Here is a 17,389-nt window from a genome sequence, read left to right as displayed (position 1 = left end):
TACAATATGGTGTCCTTCAAAGTACTCTGCCTTAGACAAGATACACTTCTGCCAACGCCGTTTCCACTGTTGATAACATTGCTGAAAGTCTTCAGTTGGGATGCTGTTCAGTTGCCGTGTCGTTTCTGCTTTATGGCTTCCACATCTCGCAAGTTCCGCCCCCGAAGCACCATTTTGCATTTGGGAAACAGGAAGAATTCACAAGGGACTAAATCGTGTTAATAAGGCGGGTGGTCTGTCACGGTGATTGAGCTTCGGGCCAAAACCTCACGCACAACGAGCGACGTGTGAGCGGGCGCATTGTCGTGATGAAGAATCCATCTGTCCCCTTGTGCCAAATCCGGTCGAACTCGGGCAACACGAGTTCTGAGACGTCTCAAAACTTCCATGTGAAACTGTCCGTTCACACTCGTGCCGGTAGGGACAAATTCCTTATGAACAATGCCCCTAGAATCAAAGAAAACAATCAACATTGTCTTCACATTGGATCTTGCTTTTCGCGACTTTTTTGTTCTCGGTTCTCCTGGTAGCTTCCATTCCTTGCTTTGAGATTAGAGCTCCACACCGAATTCATAAAACCAGTACTCATCTCCAGTGATGAGTCGGTTGAGAAAGTCCCCTCTTTCCTCTGCTTCCAACCAATCCTCACATCACTCAACCCTCTTTGCTTTCTGTTCTGGAGACAAGAGCTTCGGTACGAGTTTTGCACACAATTTCTTCATTTCAAGTTTTTGTGTCAGAATTTCATGAACGATTGTTTTGGGAATTGACAGCTCGTCAGCAGTCATTCTGACTGTCAATCTACGGTTTTTAAAAACACAAGTTCGAATTCGTTCAACATTTTCATCATAACTCGATGTCGACGGGCGTCCTGGGCGAGGGTATCCTTTCACGTCTTCTCGGCCTTCCCGAAACCTTTTTAACCACTTGTTCACGGCTGGTTCCTTCAGAGAATTGTCTCCGTACAGTTGTTTCAAATACTCAAAAATCTCACGGCCATTCTTACCTAGCTTTGCAAGAAACTTGATGTTGATGCGCTGTTCCTCAATCAGAGAGAGCTCCATGCCGACGGCAGGTGAAACAGGGTAACTTTCAACAAGCAGCCACACACTCTTACTGACACGCAGAGCGCTCTGACTCGAACTGAGCGTTGATGGGATTGGCTACAGCAGTAGTGCCCCATGGCGGTGACTGCAACCTGTAAAATAAAGTTATTATTCAACATTTATACGTATTTTTCGGACAAACCTCGTATATATGTATTCCTTTTCCTGCTTTCATAAAATGATAATTCTATCTGAAAATACATTAAAGTCATAAGATTATTGCGTTCATGTGTAAACCTAAGAAACATCTGAGGGTTTATATTTGAATTTTTAGGGAGATGAAGACAACTTTAATTTATATTAGTAGAATAGATATCCTGAAACTACTGAACATGTAAATAAACTGCAAGTGTATTTCTCGAGGAATTAAGTTTCTCGTCAGCCTCAGCAGACGTACGTCCGTAGGAGTATATATTATTATTATTTGCTATTACAGCGTCATCTAGTAGAATAACGAAAAAGCGCTTCAAGTAATGGTTGCTTAATTTCGATTGGGGAATTAGAATCTACAACAAAAATATGGGACTTTCATTTGAAATTTTTAAGTTGGCATCTGGGGTCCTATGATGGGGCCCATGTGAGCACTTGCTGTTTACATAATTGTTTAGGCCCCTGACATGTGTATATTCTTGAGTAACCAGATTTTTCACTTTTTCTTTGCCCTTTCGGAAATATTTCATGTCGCAGAGTTAGGGACAATTTACGTTGATATTCATTTTTTGCCATTACAGCGTTATCTAGTACAATAACGAAAGAGTGTTTCAAGTAAAAATTGTTTATTTTTGATCGTAGAATCAGAATCTGCAACAAAAATAGGGGGTTTCTATTTGAATTTTTCAAGTTGGCCTCTGGGCCCTTATTATATTACCTCTGGGCGCACTTGCAGTTCACAGAATGTCTAGGTTCCTGATATGTGCATATTCTTAGGTAACTAGATTTGTCACTCTTTTTTTTCATTTCGAAAATATTTCAGGTCTCAGAGTTGGGAGACGTTAAAATGCTTTTTTTTTCGATTACAGCGCTCTCTAGTAGAATAAGGGAAAAGTACTTCGAGCAAAAGTTGCTTATTTTTGATCGCAGAATCAGAATCATGAATACAAATTGGGGATTCCCATTTGAAGTTTTCAAGTTGGCCCCGGGGTCATACGATTGGACACCTGGGGCAATTGCTCACATAATTTATATGTCCCTGATATATGTATGTTCTTAGACAACTAGATCTTCACTTTTTTCAATTCGGAAATATTTCAGATCCCAGAGTTGGGGGACGTAAAATGATATTTTTTTTTATTTATTTATTTTTCTGATTACAGCGCCCTCTAGTAGAACAACAAAAAGTGCTTCGAGCAAAAGTTTCCTATTTTTGATCACAGAAACAGATTCCACACAAAAAATAGGGATTCCATTTGAAATTTTCAAGTTGGCTCCGGGATCCCTACGATGGGAAACTGGGGGCACTTGCTGTTCTCAAAGTTTGATAGGCTCCTGACATGTATACATTCTTGAATAACTAAATTTGTCACATTTTTGGTCATTTCGGAAATATTTCAGATCACAAAGTTAGGTGAGACACTGTATATACATCGGTGTTTTAAAAATGGCGCCCTCGGACTACAGAGCACTATTCTACAAGTCTAATATATATATATATATATATATATATATATATATATATATATATTTGTATAAATTGTTGGTCCTCGTTTGGAGACGCTAATTGGACTTTGTGGCAACGTCGTAAATAAAGAACCATAAATTAGATCTACCAATTCATCAAATAATTACATCGATTCGTGCCAGATGAGAGTTAAAGTCAATAGACTTTCACACTAGCACCACTTATTACCTTAACAATCGATGTAACTCATTGATGCATGCGTAGAGCAATGTTAATGGTTCCAAGTTAATACGCAATGTTGCTACATAGTATATATATATATATATATATATATATATATATATATATATATATATATATATATATATATATATGTATGTATGTATATATAGAGTGATTCCATAAGAACGTACCAGACCTATATCGCAGCTAATACTGCACGTAGAGCCTTGAGACAAAAATTTCATTACCAAATCGTACATGTAGAATGTAATAAAATTAGTAGCGAGACCAGTGGGGTCTAATGTATACCTCCAATGGGGGACAACTTCAAAATTTGAAATGGAAACTGGTATAACTGTTGGAATCGTTCGAAAGGACATTAAATGTCATGCAACTTTAAGAGAACAAATTTTGTCATACCCTTTCCCATTTAGCAGCTAGAGGTGTTGTTGCAGACTTGTATCTGACTACTTGTAGGAGGCCTTTATCTAAGCTAATAATGCGCATAGAGCTGTCAAACAAACAATTGAACAACTACCAAATCCTATGTGTAGATGTCAATAAAAATAGTAACGACACCTGTGGTGTATCGTGAATATATCCAACAGGGATCATTTGCAAAATTTGACATAGAAACAGGGGTTGTTTGTGCCTCCATTGAAACAAGCGCACCATGGGACAAACGTCGAGAGGAAACACGTTGGCATATTTCATCTTCTGTGGCAGCAACAGGATCACATCGCGAGGTCAAAGTCAGATTATACGAGGGTTTCTGGATGCTGAACCAAAGGAAAGAGTAAATACTGGTCCGAAACGAACGAGACGTACAATTGTACATACGCAGAGTCACACCGTGTAAGTGACGACAACAATAGCGTCAGCAAGAGACCAGGGGAGGATACATACTGTAACAGTAAGCAGAGGTATATTTGCTGGTGTTTAATGAAGCTCTAAATAGGGAACCAATGACATACGCAATATTTGAAGAGAGTGGTTTCCACATTGTTTTGACAGAAGCGCAGTGGATGGGGATAACTCTGATCGGGGAAAATGAACGATGCTATAACAAAACGGAAGAAGGAACTATTGTTTGCAACGAAGAAAGACGAACCGCATGTGATGTTGCCAAAGCATGGAAAAACATGGTGACAAAAAGCTGAGGCGTTGGAATCAAGCCATTGGAGAAATATGAGTAAAGAGCTAAAGAATTAGCTTACTTTCCGTGGAGTGTAGTCGACGCCCCCTGGCTTTCACAAATGTTCAAAGTGATGTCCCCGAACAGCAAGGCAGCGATTTATTCGTTGTACGTAATTGTGAGCAACAGCTTCCAACTGGGCCACGTTGATGGTCAAGAATGCGGTTGTAATGCGGTCTTGAATGTTGCGAATTGTAGTTGGTCGTTTGACATACACAAGGTCCTAAACTCGACCGCAGAAAAAAATAGTCCATACAAGTAAGGTCGGGCGACCGCGGAGGAAACTGTGGATTGGAAATAGAACATTTAGCTCTTCCCTACACGTGGCAGCATTATGGGCAGGACAACCATCTAATTGAAACCGCATCGTCTGACGTATATGGAGCGATACGTTTTTAAATAGCAGCAGTAGATGGTGTCGCAAGATATCACGAAATAGTGCACCTGTTAAATAACCTGAGAAAAATGAGACAATGACTTGAGTCCCTAAAATCCCACCCCACACATTAATGCGCCATCGGCGTTGCCGATTGACTTGTCTCATCCAGTGAGGGTTCTCCGATGCCCAGTAATGTGCATTGTGGAGATTCACGTTACCATCACTGCAGAATGTCGCTTCATCAGTCCATAAAATGATGTGAATGAAATTCGGATGTTCTCTCACGCGATTAACCACCCACTTGCAGAATCGAAGCCGTAAATTACAGTCCGAATCACTTAGTTCTTGATGCAGAGAAGGGTGGTACGGGTGAAAATGTGATTTCCACAGAATACGCAGGACACTACCTTGACTGATACCACTATCTCGTGCGATCTTCCGCGAAGATACATGAGTATTTACTGCAATAGCTGCAAGTACATCAATGGCAACGTTTTCATTTTGTTCCACTCTGCTCCGGACACCATAGCGTCCACGCATGTTGCCTGTCTGCCGCAATCGTGCTGCTAATGTCTCCAGCAGATTGTGGGAAATAGCTTCTTCTTTGGATAGCGTTCAGCGTATAATCGAGCAGCAGCCCTATTATTTTCCAGGCATTCACCTAAAATCATGAGCATTTGGAACGCCCCCAACTTCGTATACCGCATGCATGTTATTTACTACTGACACTTCCTACTACATTCACTTAAACATCAGCAAAATCAGAGGTTTCACTGCTTGTGGAAGTTTCGGTTTCGTCCCATCACGAGTTTGTAATGCGCAGGGGTAGTAGAACTCAATGCATGATATCTTGTCCAGTACACGGACAACTTTAACTCACTACAGAAATTGAAATGAAATGAAAAATGAAATCTTTGAGTTTTACGTCCCACGGTTATGCCGGTTAGGCTAAAGGAGACGGTGATTATGAGAGATGAGTGAAATGGTGGAATGAAGAAAGTGGGAGGAAACGGGAGAACCCCGAGAAAACCCACGAGCACGGTGTTTGTCCACCACAAATTTCACTTGGCAGGGGCTGGGATCGAACCCGGGACCCCAAGCACCAGAGGTGAACGCTCTACCACTGAGCCACCGCGCCCCCTACTACAGAAGTTAATCACTCTCGGATTCTACACGCTTGTGTTACATGTTTTGGCTACAGCAGCGCTCCTTCTGCCCTCTGTCTAACATAGTAGCAATTGCATATTCGAGACCGCATAGACTATGTCTTGAGCAAGGTCATGTACGTGTTAGCTACTGGATCTACAACAGTACCACCACACAATCACTGGCAACGATAAATAAGTGTGCTGTTGGAAACAACGACAAACAAGCACCTAACACGTGCTCCCGGATTTGGTAGACATTTCATGCTGCACGTATTCACACAAGATACATCGCGCGTCCACGTCATTGTGGGTCTGCGCTACCCTTGGCTTAGGCACCGAGTTAATCCTACAAATGTGTCGGTGGTTGTTTGCGAGGGCATCGCTTCCACGTGCCCTCGCGGCATTCGCCTGGTGTGACTGAGGACACCCTCGCACCATCTGACTTTCACCTAGTAATGCGACCGTGTTGCTGCCAATGAGAAAAAATATGACAACGTGATTCCTCTCGACGTTTCTCCCATTGTGCGCTTGTTTCAATGGAAGCACAACCAACCCCTGTTTCTATGTCAAATTTTGCAGATGACCCCCGTAGGAGATATTCACGATACGTTACTGCTGTCGCTACTATTTCTGTTTGGCCTCTAGACTAACGATTTGGTATTTCAATTGTTTGTTTGACAGCTCTATGTGCATTATTAGCTGAGACAAAAGCCTCCTACGGGTAGTCTGACACAAGTCTGCAACAATGCCTCTAGCAGCTGAATGGGAAAGGATATGACAAAGTTTGTCCTCTAAAAGTTGCATGACATTTAATGTCCTTTCGAACGATTCCAACAGTTATACCACTTTCTATTTCAAACTTTGAAGTTGGCCCCCGTTGGAGGTATTAACGAGACGCCACTGGTCCCGCTACTATTTTTATTGCATTCTGCACATACGATCTGGTAATGCAATTTTTTTGTCTGACGGCTCTACGTGCAGTATTAGCTGCGATATAGGCCTTGTAAGTTTTGTTGAATCACTCTGTATATATATATATATATATATATATATATATATATATATATATATATATAAAATAGCGAGAAAAATACCGGTCAAGGCATCACCATGTTATAAAACATGTGACTTCTGTCGTACAAATTCACATCAGAGTATTAATATATAACCCTATGTGAAGGCTTTCCATTCTAAGAATAACTTTAGCTTGTTCGCGTGGCTTTTGGCGCTCAGGAAATGTTTGCGACAGTTTTGGTGCTCTTCTGTTCTTTGACTGCAATCACGGTCTGATTTTGGATGCCTCGAATAACATTTCAAGAACGTAAATGATATTCTGTAATGAGAATGTTAAGAAGTAATCTCTATATGACAAATAGCTGGAAATAAGTACACTATGTAACTTATTTATTGTTATGATATTATTTTCTTATTTGTATTTAACATTCACATATAGAATACCAACACACTCTCAATACCTATCTCAGTTGTCATATTTTAAACATAACAATTACAATCTTCTCCAATGATTATATATTTTATATATATATATATATATATATATATATATATATATATATATATATATATATATATGTATATATATATATATAAAATATTGTTATATGATGTTTTGTTGTTCTGAGATTGGCGTAGCAATTGTGTACACTTTCTTTTGTGATATCGTAATTGGTTCACCCAGTATTACAAAGTTCGTTCGGAGTTCAACTCCCTTTTAGCCTCGGTCTCGAAAAACGTCTTTGGCTTACTGGTTCGAAGCTAATGAGAAAGTGCACTAACAGTGGTAGAGCTTGGTACTGGAAATCGAAACCCAGGTAACATATGAAGACTGTGAGTTGAATCTAAATAGGTGGGATAGCTTGACTAAATCAAAGAGACCATTCCACTTTACTTTTTATTAAAAGAATAAAAATAAGAATACAGATGACTTTTACAGAATCGGTTACTTGGAATTGCAACTTGGAAGTTTTACTACATCACCTAAGTGGGAGCACAACCCCTATAATACCTAATGGGTGCTAGAAGGTTTTTTTATGCTAAACCGCGATTTATTGAAAATAGTGAAATATGAACTTCGTCCATCGCAACTTGCATTGGCCCGAAGGGAAAAATGTTAATTCTCGAAGAGGGAATTTGGTCTCAGATTGAAGGGACTTCGTATTCGTCACTAAACATTCTCAAAGTGCTCATCCCGAGTTGAAGGGGGAACTTAGAAAAAAATAATCACATACCTGATGTTATACAAAGCGGCCGGGACGATGGAACTCACACACTCGACGTCGGTCTACTACAGAATCAACCGGAGCGGCGAACAGGCCTCGTTTATAAAGGCGTTTCGTCCCACGCATTTCTGCCAGTTCTGACGTAGCTCGAAGGCGACGTCACGAGCCTCATCGAGCTTGGGAGAGACTTCTTCACGCGCATGTTCAATAGTGGTTAAGACTTCTAGTTTTTCTATGATTTTTCTCTATCACGCCGGGATTGAAATTCCTATTTTACATTTATTTTTACAGTTTTTATTTTACACCTAGCTCTAACTACATAATAGATTTCATGCATTTATTGCTTTCGTGGTATTCCCTAAATATTGCCTCTAGGACCCGGCACTGTGATCTGAGTTAATCAGAGGCAGGGTCATACCACTAATACATGCGTGTGGGTTGGTGTCAATGAGGCATCAGGTCGCTAATTCAATCTGAACCTCAACTGACTCCGTTCTCCCTATCTCTCTTTTCCTTTACTGCACACACAATTTGAAAAGCGCGGGCGTCTCGCCTCAATAATTTGAGTCCGGCTTAGGACTTCGAGGCACAACTGTGTAACAGTTATCCGCCGACCTCGGTAAAAAAAATAAACAAAAAAATGTCGAAAATTATCTTTCTGACATTTATATTCAATTACAGAAACGGTTGTCCAAGGCAAGTTGCTGGGAGTTAAAGGGTTAATATAGAACTGGCCTTACATAAGGCTCTAGGAACTAAAAACAAAACTTTACTGAGGAATTTGGAGATTATGCACGCCTAAACTGCAAGAGAGCGGGATTGTAAGATTTCATATGTCATAACTAACTGTCGTACGTTTAAATGTTACTCCATTCCATTAACAAACTAGTAGATTAAAACTATGTAGGATGAAACCTTACAATCATGGATTCCTTCTAGCTTATAACTATCGAAAGGTTTCGTGTGAACTCACAATAGTATTTTTTAAACCAATTCCTAACCATATTATTAAGCTTCTAGTATTATAAAGAAAATTAAAATTTTGTGAGTCCAATGATTTGCTAATTACAATTGTATTTAGGTACTGAGTACAATTAGAGTTATGCGTGTTAAATGTGCTTGTCTCAGGCTACTCATTTTATTCAACTATAAAGAAAAAAATCAACATTAAATACACTCAAAGAAAAAAAATAGCGTGAAGCGCTTTAAAGTTTGACTGTGATGAACGATAAAATTACAAGAGTAGTTTTCATTGGTTATAGTATAAGCCAAATGGGAAAAACATGCAATGATCTAGACTAGTACACTCGATTGTGTTGCCTTAATTTTTTTTTAATTATTGCGGGGTTGTGCCTTACAGTTTGTGAACAAAATTTCTTATGTTGTTTCAATATACCAGTTATACTTCATAAATCATAGGCTATACTCTACTTTGCAGAATGAAGTGAATATTTTATGACCTGTAAGGAAAATCTAACTTTGAAAGTATTTGAGTACTCCATTACATATCTGGTAATATATTTATTTGTAACATAGAAGCGATTGCATACTAAATGATTAAATCGCATATGTAAAATAACTTTAATAATTAACAACTAGCGATTAAAACAGTTGCTTAATGCTTAATAAATGTTTTAAGTGCGTCTATACGCATTTTATATTAAAACTCATTCTAATGTTATCGAAGAATGAATCTCACATTATTAGCTATTACTTTCTACATTGATAATGCAATAAATGTAATATATTACAAACTTACTGTATAGCTCTGTCCTATACAGGGTAATCATAGTATGTACATGTGTTTTTCTAAACTTCTACTCAGCCGGATTGTTATTGCGACCTCGATTTAGTTTCGCTTATTCTGTGTGGTATGCATTACGCTACACACATTGACATTTACGTATATTGGCAATATACAGACATTACCAACTGATTTGAGCATTTTAGCGCACTTAGGGATTTATATCCCATTACTTTAGATTTCTTTTTCCATAAGTGGTTCTGTTATCAAGAGGGAGACTGAATGGTTAACATACTGACCCTATGGTTAGTGTGTTAGCTTATGCTCTAATGGCCTATGGTAATAACAGATACAAAATCAGGGATGCAGTTACATTTGCTATACCAGAGGACATGTTTCTTGCAAGGGATTACAGAACGTTTTTTTATAATTAGGGGGGAAATGTTAGGGGGGGTTATAGGTTAGTATTGTTAGTATTTCTCTTCTTATTATTATTAATACTAATATTAACGTATTTTATGTCTCTTTTTTTTAATACACACCGAAATCGAGAGGGATTTCTTTGCGGTTACAAAGGAAATTTTACGAAGTCAAGTTACATCATGTTTCATCATGTTAGTGGATCTTGTTGATTTATAGGATAGATTTTAAACGCAAAAGCTAACCACAACATAAGTTATGGTTGATATGTTTTTAAAGCACACCGGAAGTGTGTTCCGTTCTTTCTTTTAATTCTACTAGCCTTGACTGATAACAGGCCTCGATTTCCGTTGTGGTGAACTTTTCTGTTTTTTTTAAATCTTAAATACATAGTGTAAGGGATTTAGTTATGCGGAGAACAATTCTATATGATGACGTCACGGTGACCTGTTGTTGAGCAACAGTTAAATACAATGTGCAATGGATAATTTAATAAATTACTTCCTTGTCTTTTTCGCTTCGGTATTTGCCAAGAGATAGTTATACCGAGGGTTCCAAAACTTACGGTCTTTAACATGGTGGAATGAAAATGTGTAAACTCGATTACCATATTCACATATAGACTTCTTTAAGTGTCTAAAAACAAACTTGTGCTTTTACTTGACCAAACAATCGAAATTGAATTTTTACATTTAGACAATAACTTTCCATGGTTTTTTGGTCCGTTAGATCGTGGATATTACAATGAAATTGAGTTGTTTCATCTATTGGGAAAGTTTTAAAGTCTCTTGACATTGCTTACAATCTTCTTATGATTTGTCACAACGCTGATTTGAAAAGAGTTTTTTATTCCTTTTATTTTGAGTCTTATCAACTGTCCAATTTTCGTGTTTGTACTGACATGAGAAGAGTTTTTCACCTGTAAGTCCTCACACTTAACACCTGTAAGTCCTCACACTTACCACAATGAACTGAGGTAAGTCAATTGGAGTCTGTCCGTAGATAAAAGCGATTTTCTTGTCACAGTAGAAGTTTATAATTCTTAAGGCACAGAGAAAGTTCTGTATCCGGATGGAAGTTTAGATTTTAGATCACTGTTGTCCACTAATAAACAGTGATGGATTGAACAATAATAATAATCAATTTCCATATCGTCCCTCTGGATCAGCCCTGGATGGGGCCGACAAGCTGCGATCTGGATCCTTGGATACCTCCAGATACCAGGGGGGCTTACTCTAGACATCACACTGGGAAGGCAATGGATAGAGATCTGCAATCAAAGAGGCTATTAGACTACATAATCATTAATACGTTACATAATAACCTTGGCTTATTCGAAGTATTTGCTTATATAAGAAGTCCACTGAATCCTTCTTGTAATTGTTCATTATATATATTTTTTGACGGGCTGACCCCACATCAATTCTAAGAAAGGTATACTGATCGATGGAACCTGCAAGGGTTACCCAAAAATGGGGCTATTCTAAAATGAGAATCGAATGCAAAATGTTTTTTCATTCAGATGTCTTGGGGGTGCTGTCCACCCATCGTCAAAGTCGGGGTATAGAAACTTGTTTAATTAATGTATGTTATTGTAGTAATACCACAAGAATCAATTTTGTACCATGAACAACTAAACCGGCAACCTAGAATTAAGTGTATGTGCGCTGACCACACATTATTGTTAGGACGCCTCTTGTGTTCAAGCCGTGACTGTGGATGAAGATCAAAACAACGTCACGGTAAGACAAGTTCTTCTCAAATTGATTGATGTACCTAACTCGGTTTGTTTCTTTGTGAGTGGAATGATAATGATGGAGGAAACTGAATTATTAACTATTCTTTTCATTTACTGTAATGATTAATGGGTGATGAATCATATGGTGAGTAAATCCAAGGTACTTTACAAGATGGGCAATACCTGGTTTGTTATGAAGACGTCAGGACGTAATTGCCATATTGACATACATTTGCCGTATATTTTGTTTTCAGATGTAGTCAGGTTGAGGACTAGAGTGTTAAAAGGAAGTTTGAATTTAGCCAGCGTGGCGGAAATGAACTAATTATACAGCTTGGTATAATGATAAGTGGCTTGTAAATTATCAGCTCAGCTGACGAATGTTCGGAGAGAGAGGGGAAAAAGGGGGTTTTGCATCTCAACTGAGAGAATTCATCTAGTATACTGTTACAGACGCCGGCTTCCGACCAGGGACTTCTTAACATTGTCAGATAAGTATTTTTGCATTGTTTTCCTAATTTAGAAAATAAGAAGTGGTCAGTCGTTCAGATTTCCATGCATGAGTACAAGAAGTCTATTGTATACAATCTTTTATACCTTGAAATGTTAATATTATCTACCCCTTTTCTTTTTGTTTTTTAATGGGGATATAACCTGGGTCACAAGAAAACGACACGTAAGCACGCGTGTATCATAAGTAGGCATAAGTTTGTAGCGGAACAACCCAGAACAGGCAATATTGACTTTGCTTTATTTTCTAGGTTAATGCTTTCCTAGACACGAAGAGGGAGAGCGGCGGGTTTCTCGAAAGATAGAAATGGAATAATCAGGCGGCGGCAACGGATGGAATCCTATATTGTGAATAAGGAGACTGCAGCTGCAATGACGTATACTTAAAGTCGGAGTTAGGTATACAGGAAATAAAAATTACGTCTGTACGTATTAATGTTAGTAGCTACTAATAATATTTTACTTTTCAGCTATGTCGACACTTATTTTTCTTATAGTTTTTCTGTGTTTGGCAGCATATTGGGAGTCTTATAGTAGAAGAGGAAGAATAACTCATTCGTGGCCGGCCACATTCACACAAAGCACAAAAAAATACTTATCCCAATATGGTGGCAAACATTCATTTTGGTATCAACTCGACATAACTTCTTTCTGTGACGCGTCTAACTTTTCCCTGATTCTAAAAAACGACTTATTTGCTCCTCAGATCACTTTTTAGCGCCACCCACTAATGCCTTTTACAGCATCGAGGGGAGAAGAGAATGGATTCCAGGAAATAACTTTTTTTTGTTTCTGATTGATAAAGAGTATATCATAACTTTTTGTTTGTTTTCAATTTCACAATGTATCCTTTTCAGGCTCTATCTATAGCCCTGTATGCACATGTTCCGGTATGCCAGAGGTTTTGCGTAACTACGTGTACTTCACTTTTTAGAGAGTTCTATACAATATATCTGACATTTCGACACACTCACTAGTTAATATCCGCCAATGTTTTCCTCTTTTTTTTAAGTTCGTCTACATTGATGCGACTAGGTCTCATGAGCGACCTATATGTTACACTTAACATTCCTCGTCCTCACTATCGCTTGAATCTTCCAACTCGCGTGAGTTGTCTCGGGGGAAATACTTCTTTAACCTTTCAATAGTTACAATCTGAGTGTGGTTAGGGTTTGCTACTAATTCAATTTTACAAGCATTTGTGGGAGAGATACTCCTTAAGTAATACGGCCCCATAAACTTGGGTGTCAACTTAGGAGAAATATCCTTCTTAGGTAGATAATCTCTACACAATACTAAGTCACCAACTTTTAGCTTAATAGGTTGTCTAGTGCGATCGACGCGTAACTTCGTCTGCTGCTGTGCATGCGTCATAGCTTGCTGGGCTAGTTTACGTATTAACTTTAATTGTTTTTGATGTTCCTGTATTTTCGTGAATTGATACTGGGTGTCCAACTGAGTGGGAAATCTTGCCTTTTGACCAAAGACAATCTCATATGGGGAATATTTCCTAATAGGGGAGGTTGATATATTATAAGCATATGCACACAAGCGGACATATTCCGCCCACTTAGTAGGCTGTTTAGCCGTGTACTTAGTTAGGAAGTTTGCAATGACAGAGTTGAATTGCTCACACAGTCCGTTCGTTGACGGTTTAAATGCTGCAGTTCGAACGTGTTTAATGTCAAATAAGTCATTTAGTTCGGCCATTATCGCCGAGAGAAAATTTGTTCCTCTATCCGTCAGTACCTCTTTTGGGGGGCCAAAACGCGTGATTAACTCATCCAACATGGCTCTAGCCACTGTCGGAGCTTTCATGTTTCGTAGCGGTACTAATATCGCGAAATGGCTAAGATATTCTATCATGACCAGAATATAACTGTAGCCTGCGCTACTATGTAGCGGGCCAAAAATATCTAAACTCCAGCGGGAAAACAATTCCTCTTTTACAGGTAAGGGATGAAGAAAACCTTGTTTCTTTTCTCTAGGGATGTTCACCCTCTGGCATTCGTCACACGAGCGCACGTATTCCTTAACTATTTTCCCCATGTTAGGAAAGTAATAACGTTCGTTCACCTTAGAGTAAGTGCGAGAAAATCCCGTATGGCCTCCGCACAGCGGAGACGAATGGGCCTCTTGTAATATGTCGGGAATAGCCTTTTCTGGTATCACTAGTTTCTTATCTTTATTCATTACTCGATATAAAACATCGTCAACTACAACATAGGGTTTTAGAGCACGATCAATGGGGTCATCTTTCTTCTTTCGTATTAGTTCTCTAATTTTATCGTCCTCTTTTTGCATTGTTTTTATATCTATTTTGGGACATAACACTAAGTTGCACACGTCTGCAAAATCTTCTTCTTGACCAAATTTTGAGGGTAATTCATCCTTTAGCGGACATCTTGACAAAAAATCGGCGGTCACGTTATTGCGACCTTTGACATGTTGAATCGTAAATTGATAGGGCTGCAAACGAATTGCCCAACGCATGAAACGAGAATTTAGCATTTTATCATTTCTGAGGTAACATATACCGTGAGCATCGGTCCGCACAATAAAGGGACGGTCTGCCAATAGAAAGTGGAAATGCAAAATTGTCTTAGTAACTCCTAGCGCTTCGAGCTCGACCGTGGAGTAGTTGAGCTCCGCTGGTGACAATGATTTCGAAAAATAAGCTATTGGGTGTTCTTGGTTATCTTCTTTAATTTGTGCGACATATCCACCTATTCCGTCTCGACAAGCATCCGAATAGACTATGGCGTCCTGATTTGGGTCAAAGTGGGCAAGGACCGGAGCAGAGATAAGACAAGATTTCAAGGTATCCCATGCTTGTTTCTCGGTTTCTCCAAATTCGAATTTGGCGTTCTTTTTAGTCAACGAAATGAGTGGTTTGGCAATAGTAGAAAACCCTTGGACAAAAGCTCTGTAGAATGAACAAAGTCCAATAAAACTACGTATTTCTTTAACTGTAGTAGGATAGGGTACCTTTGATATAGCTTCCGTTTTTGCGGGATCTACACAAATTCCTCGTCTACCGACGATGTGATTAAGCACAGAGGCTTCTTCGTAACCAAAATAACATTTCTTAGGGTTGAGTTTTAAGTTGGCCTCCCGGAGTCGAGATAAAATAATTCTCGTTCTTTCTATTAAATCTGGGAAAGAAGGACTAGGACAAACCAAATCGTCTAAATAACAGATTACATATTTCCACATAATGTCACCAAAGATAACGTTCATCATATTTTGAAAAAGAGCCGGGGCCGTGCTTAGGCCGAATGGTAGTCTCAAAAATTCGAATTTCCCACGGCTGCAGATGAATGCAGTCTTCTCTATGTCACACGGACGGATTAATAATTGGTTATATCCACTTTGCATGTCCAACGTATTTATGTATTTGGTACCATTCAGAAACGCTAGTATCTCATCTATACGCGGCACTGGCGTATAATTAGGCCTTAGTATCCTATTCAGTCCTCTAAAATCCGTACATATGCGCGGGGAGCCATCTTTTTTAGCTACTATCACAATTGGTGCAGAATATGGGTTTTGACTTTCTCGGATAATATTGCTGTCTAACATTCTTTGGATCTCTGCCGCGACTATCTCTTTCTGTTTTGGTGTCTCTCTATATGGTGGGTGAGAAACAGGTATATCTGTAATGACCTCTAGGGGACACATAAATTTATCGGTAGCCGCCGTCAGACGAGACTTGTCCCAGGCTACTACATCCCTAAATTCCATCAATAAGTCCAGTAATTGGTTTCTTTCTTCGGGGTTTAAGTTTGGGCCAATATTTAGTACTTGAGCTAATTCTTCCTTTGTTTGGGGGACTTTCTGGGGTTGTTCAGGGACTTCCACGTCATCTGTTTCATCTTTGTTAGTAAGGTGTATGATCTGATTAACGGCCTGTACGTTATTATCCGTCTTGTCATGTAAGGACTCGACCTGGGGAACAAGTTTCCCTAAATAAAGGTTTTTAGACAAGGATCTGGTTCGGTCTGAACTATTAAAAATAGTCAGAGTAACATTTCCGTTGTCTGTAAAAACTGGACCTCTTGGGATTAAACAAGAGTGCCAATATCGAATTCCTTTGGACGGTAAGAATTCCCAAATATGCACGTTCCCGGTTGGTGCGGTAATTTCTATGTCATATGAAGCCTTGGACGGCACGCGGATATTTGCTGGAAGGTGTACTTTGTAGGTAGTTTCCGGATAGATATCAAAAAGTTCGTCGCTCAGCCCCAAGGGGTCTGGCACGACCTCTTTCTGACTATGATCCTGAGCAGAACTCTCTAGATCAGGGAAAGTTGCTGGATCATTTACACTTCCTTGCGTTATCAATTGTTTTTCTAATGTTTCTAAATGTCCGCTATTTGATTGGTCCTCTACAGGCTCATCTGGCGCCTGTGAGGCAAGGGGTGGCTTTACAGAGTGTGGCTTCTTTTGCTATATCCTGTCGCATTAGACGCATTCTTTTTTCTTTCTCGGAATAATTTCTGTACTCGAACTTTCTGTAGAACTAGCTACCAAAGTTCCACTAGGGCCTGGTTGAGGGTCGAAACTGCGTAGATTCCTTTCCTCTTTCTCTAAGTCAGGCGAATGGGTAAGTTCCAGCTCAGGAGCACTGGAAGATACCTTGCTTTTCTTAGTTCTTTTACGTCTTGCATTTCTACATCAATTGACTTTTCTATTCGTTTTATTCGTAGGCTCCGAGGGAAATTTGGTAGTTTCCCTGGAACACACAAATAGTCGGGAGGTAATTTCTTCAGTATGGGGTTTTTGTCTCCTATCAGGTACACTAACAACGGGATTTATGTGATTTCCGGTGACCAATTTTGGATACGGATCCTTACTCCTAAGTGGGAGGTTCCGTTTCCTATAAATTGGTTTGTTTCTATGAGGGGGGACAGAGTAAGCCGTGTGTCTAGCATTATCGTTCTGTCTTGATTGGGAATCGTTAAACGATCTTTTTCCTACTGATGGTGGGTATCGTTCAACATGCTTTAAATCTAAGGTATGAATCACACCTTGACGATACCCATATGTACTTTTTGGGATTGTAAACC

At 39.2% G+C, this 17,389-nt stretch overlaps 1 pseudogene; it reads right to left on the bottom strand.

Moving 5' to 3' along the window:
* Positions 1–650: 650 nt before the first annotated feature.
* Positions 651–1,064, bottom strand: LOC145687435 (protein GVQW3 pseudogene; annotated as a pseudogene).
* Between the last annotated feature and the right edge of the window lie 16,325 nt (positions 1,065–17,389).

Source organism: Thermobia domestica, chromosome 6, assembly GCF_964235325.1.
Source record: "Thermobia domestica chromosome 6, izTheDome1.hap1.1, whole genome shotgun sequence".
Taxonomy (NCBI): domain Eukaryota; kingdom Metazoa; phylum Arthropoda; class Insecta; order Zygentoma; family Lepismatidae; genus Thermobia; species Thermobia domestica.
The sequence above is the reverse complement of the archived record's forward strand: the minus strand, read 5'-3'. Positions and strand labels throughout refer to the sequence as shown.